Raw genomic sequence first — 9,317 nt, forward strand, 5'->3', positions numbered from 1 at the left:
GACATTAGATTCAATGCCCAATCGAATCCACTATTTCTTCTTCTTAAACTGATTAAATATGGAAAGAAACTTTTTAAAAATAAAGTCACATTTATTAGGGGTTCAATGTGAAAACATCTTTCTTAGGGATATACTTTCAACACTGGAATTTTCATTTGTTCCTTTTTATAAATTTCAATCTCTTTATTGATATTTTCTATTTGTTAAGCTTACTACCATGCCTTTAATAGTTTAAGGTGTGGGATTTAAAAGTTCATTTAACATACTAAAAAGAGCTTTGAAGTCCTTATCTGCTCAGTTCAACATTTTTATCCCTCATATTTCTATTGACTGCTTTTCACCCCCCCCCCTTTGTAGGGATTACACTGTTTTCTGCACATTTTTCTATTCTTTTTCTTTTTTGCAAAAACTAGATATTTAATATGGGGAGAAGTACTTATGATGGACCCCTTCTCCAGAGATTGTTATGTGCATTTTGTTTGTTTAGTGACTTGACTAGACTAGTTCAATGACTTTGGTTATCCTACTGTGTTCAGCCTGAGATGTTGCTCAAGGTGAAATTTTGGGCATGTGCAAACTATTCCTGACAACTAGAAACAACTGTATTAGTTTCCTAATGCTGCTGTAACAAACTAACCTAATTATAGGTTAAACCTAAACATGGCCTCAAACAACAAACTCATTATAATAGTGGGTATGATGTCAAAAAAATGATGGCAGCGCCCAAAATTTATCCCTCCATCAACACACCCTCTAACTGTCAACATTGTCTGGAATCAACCCAAAGCTTGCTGTAACCAAAGTAATATTAAAACAAACAAACAAAACAAAAACTCCCAGCTGAATCTCAGAAAGAACAAGCTTTCTGGTTCTTTAACAACCAAATCTCATCCTCCACTCACCAACTCTTCATTAGACTTGAAAGTGAAAGTCCACATCCCTGGGTATTGTACCAGAGGGAGTAGAACAGACATCATTCACCACAAATCATAATTATTTGTTTTAACTCATCTAGTGGCTTCCTAAAAAACTAGCCTAACCAACTTCTCTCTATATTATCAACCTCCCCCTCCCCCCTCATCAGATAGTAAAAGCCAGGATGGGGAGGGGGGTTTGTGGAAAACAATTATGGGCAAATATCTTAAATTGATGCTACATGAGACCAGCATGTTTCCTGGCTGCTAAGACAAATAGGACACAATGGAAGGCTCAACAACAGGAATTTATTGGCTTATGGTTTCAGAGGCTAGAAGCTTGCCTTTTTCCAGGATCAGTATCTTCTGGTTGACCAGTGTACTTTGACAATGTAGATGGTGGTGTCTTTGCCTTTTTCTTCCTGGTTCTGTTGACTTTTAGCTTTGCTATTTCCCATGGCTTTTCTAGGTGACCTTTTCTATAAGGTTTCCAGTACAGTATGAAGACCTATCCTGATTCAGTTGAAGATGCCTTAAGTAAAAACACTTTTATAAGGCAGGAAGAGATGAGAAGTGGAGGCGTCTTTGGGACATGGAGCTGCCCTGGATGGTGCTTCAGGGGCAATCACCGGACATTGTAAATCCTCACAGGGCCCACTGGATGGAATGGGGGAGAGTATGGGCCATGATGTGGACCATTGACCATGAGGTGCAGAGGTGCCCAAAGATGTACTTACCAAATGCAATGGATGTGTCATGATGATGGGAATGAGTGTTGCTGCGGGGGGGGGGGGGAGAGGTGGGGTGGGGGTGGTGGGGTTGAATGGGACCTCATATATATATATTTTTAATGTAATATTATTACAAAGTCAATAAAAACAAACAAACAAACAAACAAAAACTTTTATGAAAAGGTCCATAGGAAGGACTTAAGATTATGTTTTTCTGGGTTACTTGTAACTCAGTCTGCTACAATCTGCCTTTTGGGCCCCTAAAAGACATATTCTTCCTAAATGCAAAATACTTCAATTCAATCAAAACATTCTAAAAACCTTTAGTCATTCAGTATCAACACTGAGTAGAAAGTTTCATCAAAATCAGTTGTGGGTGTGGTCTATCCTGGGGCAAAATTTTTCTGCCTGAGGGACCTCTGAAACCTAGAAAACAATTATCTGTTCCTAGAATACAGGAGTAGGTAGGCATAAAACAAACATTTCCAGTCAAGAAGGGAGAAATTGGAAAAAAACAAAACAGGAATTACAGAACCCAAGCAAGTAGAAATCCTTGTAGGAACACTCCTTTTTTTTTGGTACTGGGGGCTGGGGATTGAATCTGCTCTCCCATTAATTTTAAGATCTGAGAGATTTTAAAATCTCGATTTTAGCCCGATTCTTTGTACTCTGGACCTGATGGAGCCTCAGCCCCTCGCCTTCCAAGTGACTATAATGCATTCATTCTCTCCCTGAACACTGGGGTAAAGTCTCCACCCACTGCAAGCATAGGGATAGTGGCCAGAATCTCCACAAATGCCAGGATACAGGCTCTACCATTTTTAGTCTTTGGAGTCACTGTCCCTGAACAATGGGATAAGGCCTGCCACTGAAAAATGCTGGGCAGGGACTGCCTGCTAGTGCCTGCTCTTCCCAAATGTGGGTGGGCCTTATCTCATGGCTCACAGAAACTTTTCAGTCCAGTCACTTGCCTTTTTTGTCCACTCACCCTGGCAAACATAATTCAATCTGTCTTGCTTGAGTAAGGATGTTGCAAACAATAGAGTTGTCAAACATTCGTAAGGAAATGTTGGGAATGTGATGCTTTGGTAAAAGAAAGTTTAAAAAAGCTCCAACATATTCCTAGGAATTTAAAAGGCAACATGCATGCCCAGAACTATGTGCATATTCTAGAAAGACATAGATGACCTGAAGTTCTCATATCTGGCTGATCTTGTGGCCCTGCACAAAGAGGAAGTGAAGGTGAAGGAAAAATTATAAAATGCCTACCTTATTGATCATGGTATAATTCCACCATACACACAGAAGCCCTGTGCAAAGACTGGAAGATGTTTTTTGATTCTATGCATTTAATGAAATCCTGTTTAATCATTAGCTGGCCACTAAGATAATAGAACAGTGACTTCAGTATACAAAGGATACATACTTGAAAAATCAGGCCTGAAACATTACTACAGGAAAACAAAAATGCAATAAAAACATTGGGGAAGGCTAGAATCTGATTAGAGTACTGTATTACAATATTCATGTTGCTTGGTTTTCAATTATATATTATGAAGCATACAAAGAAACATCATTTGTATCTGAGGAAGCCCATTCTCTAGGTTTACTGGACAGAGTCTAAATCAGCTACTTTAAATAAATTCAAGTAGCTAAAGAAAGCCATGTCTTAAAAACTAAAGAAAATTATGAACACAATGCCTCACCTAGTAGAGAATAGCAATAAAGACATAAAGATTATTAAAAAGGAACCAAATAGAAATTTTGGAGTTAAAATGAACAATAACTAAAAACAAAAATTTCATTAGAGGGGTTGGTAGCAGATATGAGAGAGAAAAAATAATCTGTGAACTTGAAGATATTAATAAACACAAACAAGTATGGTTGTATATCCCTAATTTTGACTTCCATGTTTTCACACAATAAATGTGTGTCTATATGAGAGAAGACAACAAGGAGACAGGAGGAGGGGGAGGGAAGGAAGAAAGGAAAGAAAGAGGGGGAGGGACAGAGTGAATGTGAATTTGCCATTTGGGTTTTGAGCACATATTTTGCATCCATAAGACTAACACCAGGAATAGATATAGACATTTGAATACTAGCCAAACCTTGTTAAAAAAAAAAAAAAGCTTTGAAAATTGAAAAAGCTTACCATGTGCTAAGAAGGTATTAAATTGGCTTACTAACTACAAAATCACATGACACTATCTAACATAATCAGAGGGGTCAGAAAGTGGCGGGGGGGGGGGGGGGAGGATAAGTTCTCTATTGCTCTGTTGCTGCTATAACAAATTACCACAAAATTAGTGGCTTAAAAATAATATAAACTTATTATTTTACAATTCTGTAGATAGTGAAACCAAATGACTTCTATGGGCTAAAATGAAGGGGTCATCAGAGACACATTCCATTCTGGATGTTGGAGGAGAATCCATTTCCTAACCTTTTCCAGCTTCTAGAGGCCATCTTCATCCTTTGGTTCATAGGCTGTTCTATTTTCAAAACCAGTAATGTAACCTCTCTGATCTCTGCTTCTGTGGTCACATCTCCTCTTGGCTCTTTTTACTTTTAAGGATACTTATGATCACACTAGGCCCACCAGGATAATCCAGGCTATTTTAAAGTAAATGGTTTAGCTATCTTAATTCCGTTTTTGCCATGTAAATTAATATTCACCGATACCAGGGGAAAGAACAGACATTATTCAGCCTGCCACAGGGATCTAGGCTTTATACTAGTACATTCTATAGCTCTGTATAACAGACAGGGTAGATGCTCTACTAACCCACTCACTTATTACAGACGGTGGATTGGTCAAGGTAGGTAGTGTGAGCTTGTTACGAACAATACCTCAATCTTAGTAACATGACACAATACATTTCTTTCTCACCAATGTCTTCTAAAGAGAACTGAGGGATTCTGCATCTTCTCCTGTCTATAGTCCCCTAAGCCATGTACTTGAAGAAAGGTGGTAGATGGAGAGAGTATGGAGATGGCTTACCATTTCATACCTGCCTCTACTCAAAAGGGACCCTTCTCTGCCCTTCCATCAATTAGTACTAATTATATGCCAGTGAGAGTAAATTTACCTTACTATCGGTCCAAAAGTTTGACAATGAATTGGAAATAAAGAAAGCACAAAGGTTTGAAGGGTTTAGCAAATGCCTTTGATTAAAAATGAAAAGGGCAGCTTTTTACAGTATTGAGTAAACTGCAGTAACATGATGTATATTTAAATGAATATTTGTTTTTTCCATGTCCAAGAGGAAACACCAAGCCCCCCTTACAGTTCTCACTTAGATTTCTTGTGATCATTTAAAATCACAAACCCTAATTGATACTGTTATCCGAAGTCTCCAGTTTAAAATATCCTCATTACAGGTAAGGCTTTTGTCCATCTTCCTTCTTTCCCAGATAGAGCCTATGTATAAAGTTTCCCTTTTGGGGGGCTGAGAGAGGCTTCTCTTTTTCTCGGTCCTGAGAACTTGACCTAAATGCCCACTTTCCCCTCCTTCCTTGTGATGCTGAACTTGACAGCAGCCCAGCCCTTGAAGAAATAGCAAGGATGTGGTGAGAATGTTTTGAGACTCACATGCACAAGCATGTTTCTGTGGCTGGTCCAGGCACTGTCCCTTTTCTGCCCTGCATGTAATACCTTTATAAGCCCCCACTCCCTGAGGGGTGGTGCCGTACCTCCTGACTGACTGCGGAGGGTCCTGTAAGTATTAAGGGCATGTCTACTCCTGCTGGCCTCCTGTGTGGTTTCTTTGGAATATGGAAAATTCTGTCAGCCTTCCTGGGCTTCAACTCCTGTGGTATCGTCCCTGTTCCTCATATTTGACTGCCACCATAGTGTCAAGTATCTTTGTCATTTGCTGTTTACTCCATTAGCCTACATTTTAGAACTCTTGTAGGTGACTATTTTGAGTACTTTCGAGGGCCTCTTACTGTCACTGTTCCTTAACTATGGTCCTGTGGTTTTGGAAAATGTATTCTATTTACACACTTAATTTTTCAGCCCCTAGAGACCTATCCATGAAGCTTTGTGTTTTTGAGCTCCCATTACCCTTCTAGATAAATGGATTCTCCATGACTCATATTCTATCTGATATAGGAATCATATGAGAGCCACAGTAAAGACAGAAGTCCTGAAGGCAGGACTCTTGGGCAGGTGGAGCTGGGCTGGGTCATAGGGGTTGGGCTGTCTCAGACCACCGCCTGCCTCTCCCATCCACTTGGAGCTTGGCTGAGGTGGAGTTTGGCGCCACCATTGTGTGCAGGGCTCAGCAGCCAGCAAACTTCAGTATATAGCATCTGAGTCAGAAAAAGAGCAAGAAGAGCCAGGAGAAAACTCTGTAATCAGGCACTGGTGCTACAGCAACTGTGTCCCTGTAGGAAATCTCAAGCCTCACTAGTGAACTTTTGTGGAAATCCAGGGTACTACATGGTTCAGGAAAAGAATGGTAAAAGTACATGCAGATCCGGACTGGAGTGGAGAAAATACGAAAAGAGCAACAAGGACTCTCCTCCGTTCCTTTTGATGGCAAGAGTTTAATTTCCTCATCTAAAGAAATGGGCCTCTGAAAACAGAGCTTCTATTGAGGGTTTTGAAAGGTTGGTTGACTTCAAGGAGGAAGGCTTAGGTTTGAAAACAATTGGAAATATCAAGGCAGGAGAATTATTTTTATAAATTCCATGAAAATTTCTGACTGTTGAATCTTCTGAAAATTCAGTGTTGGGTCCTTATGTTCTCAAGACTCATTCTTGAAGCTCACTGTGTGACTGAGCCAATCCTCTGGCAGCCCTACATTCAGAGCCTCCCCAGTGAATAGGACACTCCTCCCTACTTTGAAGATGAAGTTCAGTATCTTCATTGAACACAAGCTATTCATGATGTCTTCAGGTAGTATAAAAACATAGTATGCCTATTCCTATAATGGTGCATTATAGAAACTGCCCTTGAAGAATTCTTTTCACTTAGGGGGTCTACAGGTGCAATCCATTCTCTTATGAGACACAACCAGATCCCCACAGAGGTCTGATCCTGAATCACCCTGGATTGATCACCACTGGCTATAACCCTGAGGACAACCGCTGTGAGTGTGTGGCCCTGCAGGACTTAGGGCTGGGGAGCAGGTTTACATTTTTTTGGCACTTGGTCAAATGCAGAGTTCCCAATCCACAGCAGCTTTTTCATCAACAATAATTCACATGATAGAGTAAAAGTAAAGCTTGGAGTGAGTAAAAGGGAGTGGTTCTGAGTCATGAAGGCTGAGGTTGAAGCCCATGCTGGCATCCCCTGTTCCAGCGTCTTTGTCTTACATCTTAAGAGCCACCCATCTCTGCCCAACTCCTGGCTTTTCTCCCACTATTTCTGCATGACAAAAGAGGAAATGCTACAGATAGACTCTTCACCTTGGGTTACCCTGAATTTCCTTTTCGCTGAGAAAATGAAGTCAAACTCTGGTCACTTCTTGAAGATAGAGTGCTGCTTCTTTTCTTTTCTTTTCTTTTTTAAGATTTATTTATTTCTCTCCCCTTCTCCCCTACCCCACCCCGGTTGTCTGTTCTCTGTGTCTATTTGCTGCGTCTTCTTTGTCTGTTTCTGTTTTTGTCAGCGGCACCGGAATCTGTTTCTTTTTATTGCATCATCTTGTTGTATCAGCTCTCGGTGTGGGCAGCGCCATTCTTGGGCCGGCTGCACTTTCTTTCTCACTGAGTGGCTCTCCTTATGAGGTGCAGTCCTTGTGCGTGGGGCTCCCCTATGCGGGGGACACCCCTGTGTGGCAGGGCACTCCTTGCACGCATCAGCACTGCGAGTGGGCCAGCTGCACACGGTACTGCTTCTTTTAAAAACATGTAAAATGAATATTGAGGAAGATAAGTCCTTCTTAAAAAAGTATGACTTTTCTATTTGTGCAATATGGCCATCAAATTGTGCTAAGGCAAAAAGGAGATTTTGGACAAAGAAGTCAAGAGTGCAGCTATCAACTGAGAATACTTCTGCAACAGAGAGGACAAGGCCCCAATTCCCAAATAAGAAGAGAGGAAACTTGGGCTCTTGGAGAGCAGCATGGTAGACTCAAGCCTCCCCCTTGTCCTGAGAAACCTGAAGGGAGGCAGGAGGTGTAGCAATCCAATCAGAGGTAACCAAAAATGGCTTGTAAATAGTGAACAGTCTATCCCCTAACAACCAGGCCAGAAGAAAATTTAAAACAGGAAAGTAAATGAGTGATGGGAGACGCCACTTCCATCATGGCAGTGGTTTGTTTTCACCTAAAAATACACATAACTCTGGATTATGGGTTTGTGTTTCCTGCCTGATCTGTTGGGAAATTCAGTTAAGCAAAATTTGTAATAGTCTATTTACATTGCTGTTTTCTTGTTAACATTTTTCTTTCTGTAGAGAGGAAGATATGTTTTTGTTTTCTATAAAAATGATAGCTTCCCTTTTCTATTAAGAGCGCCATCTTTCCTCTAGACAAACATAGGAGTTCCATAACACCACCACCATCAAAGAGGGAAGAGGGACCTTCAGAAGATTTTGAAGTTTCATTGTGGGCCAGAGTATTTTCTTTTGGGGAAAAATTCAGTTCCTCTATAAATTATGTTTTCGTTGGCCAGAATTAAAGCTTTCTCTGCCTGCTGCCAACAAGAATCAATGGCAGGACTCTGGGTAATCAGCACAGAAGGTGGGGATATGACACAGCAGAAAATGGGATTAGGTTAAGAAACTTTAGAGTCTGGGCAAAATTTTTTTTTAGTTGATCCTTTTGAAAAGGTAAGGTGGCATCAACCTTCAGTATTGATGATAATCCTAATTATATAAATATATATATATACACACACACACACACAAAAGAATAGAAAAAGGCAAGTCAACAGATTATGGAAATATTACTCTTAAAAATTTTTTTTTCAGGTACTTACACCCCACCCTGAGATGGCTCTCTCATTTGTTTGCTCATTGTTTGCACTTGTCTGCTGGTTGTTTTTTTTGCTCATTGTCTGCTGGTTCTCTGCTTTTCCTTTAGGAGGCAGGTGTTTCACTGCTTGAGCCACATCTGCTCCCTGCTCATTTGTTTTTGCTCATTATCTGCTTGTTTTGCTCATTATATCTGCTCATTGTCTGCTCCATGTCTGCTTATTGTTTGTCGTCTTTAGGAGGCACCAAGAATCAAACTGGGATCTCCCTTGTGAGAGGTGGGCGCTCAACTCCTTAAGTCACATCCACTTCCCTTCAGACACTTTTATCTCATCTAATTCCAACTTGCTAACTCAGTTGTTCCTCGAGTGTTAAATGACAAAGTTAAGGTCTCTTATTAATGAAAAGGGTAATCTTATTCATATCTCATAAAATCAAGTCCCATATTATTTTTTACTGTTAGAATTATATAGTACCAACTTTCCTTTTGCTACAAAAACATTAAAATGTTAACTATACTTCCTAAATTAAATCCTCTATTTCTACATGCATCTTTTTTTTTAAGATTTATTTCTCTCCCCCTCCCCTCTGTTGTCTGCTCTCTGTGTCCACTCTCTGTGTGTTCTTCTGTGTCCACTTGCACACTTAGTGCGTCATCTTGCTACGTCAGCTCTCCGTGTGTACGGCCACCACTCCTGGGCAGGCTGCACTTTTTCAGGCAGGGTGCACTCCTTGCTTGTGGGGCAC

General features: G+C 40.4%; 1 pseudogene; it reads left to right on the forward strand.

The window, feature by feature from the left end:
• The window catches only part of LOC131277249 (actin-histidine N-methyltransferase-like), a 54,992-nt pseudogene extending 47,307 nt beyond the window's left edge, over positions 1–7,685 (forward strand).
• Positions 7,686–9,317: the final 1,632 nt, after the last annotated feature.

Source organism: Dasypus novemcinctus, chromosome X (genome assembly GCF_030445035.2).
Source record: "Dasypus novemcinctus isolate mDasNov1 chromosome X, mDasNov1.1.hap2, whole genome shotgun sequence".
Classification (NCBI taxonomy): domain Eukaryota; kingdom Metazoa; phylum Chordata; class Mammalia; order Cingulata; family Dasypodidae; genus Dasypus; species Dasypus novemcinctus.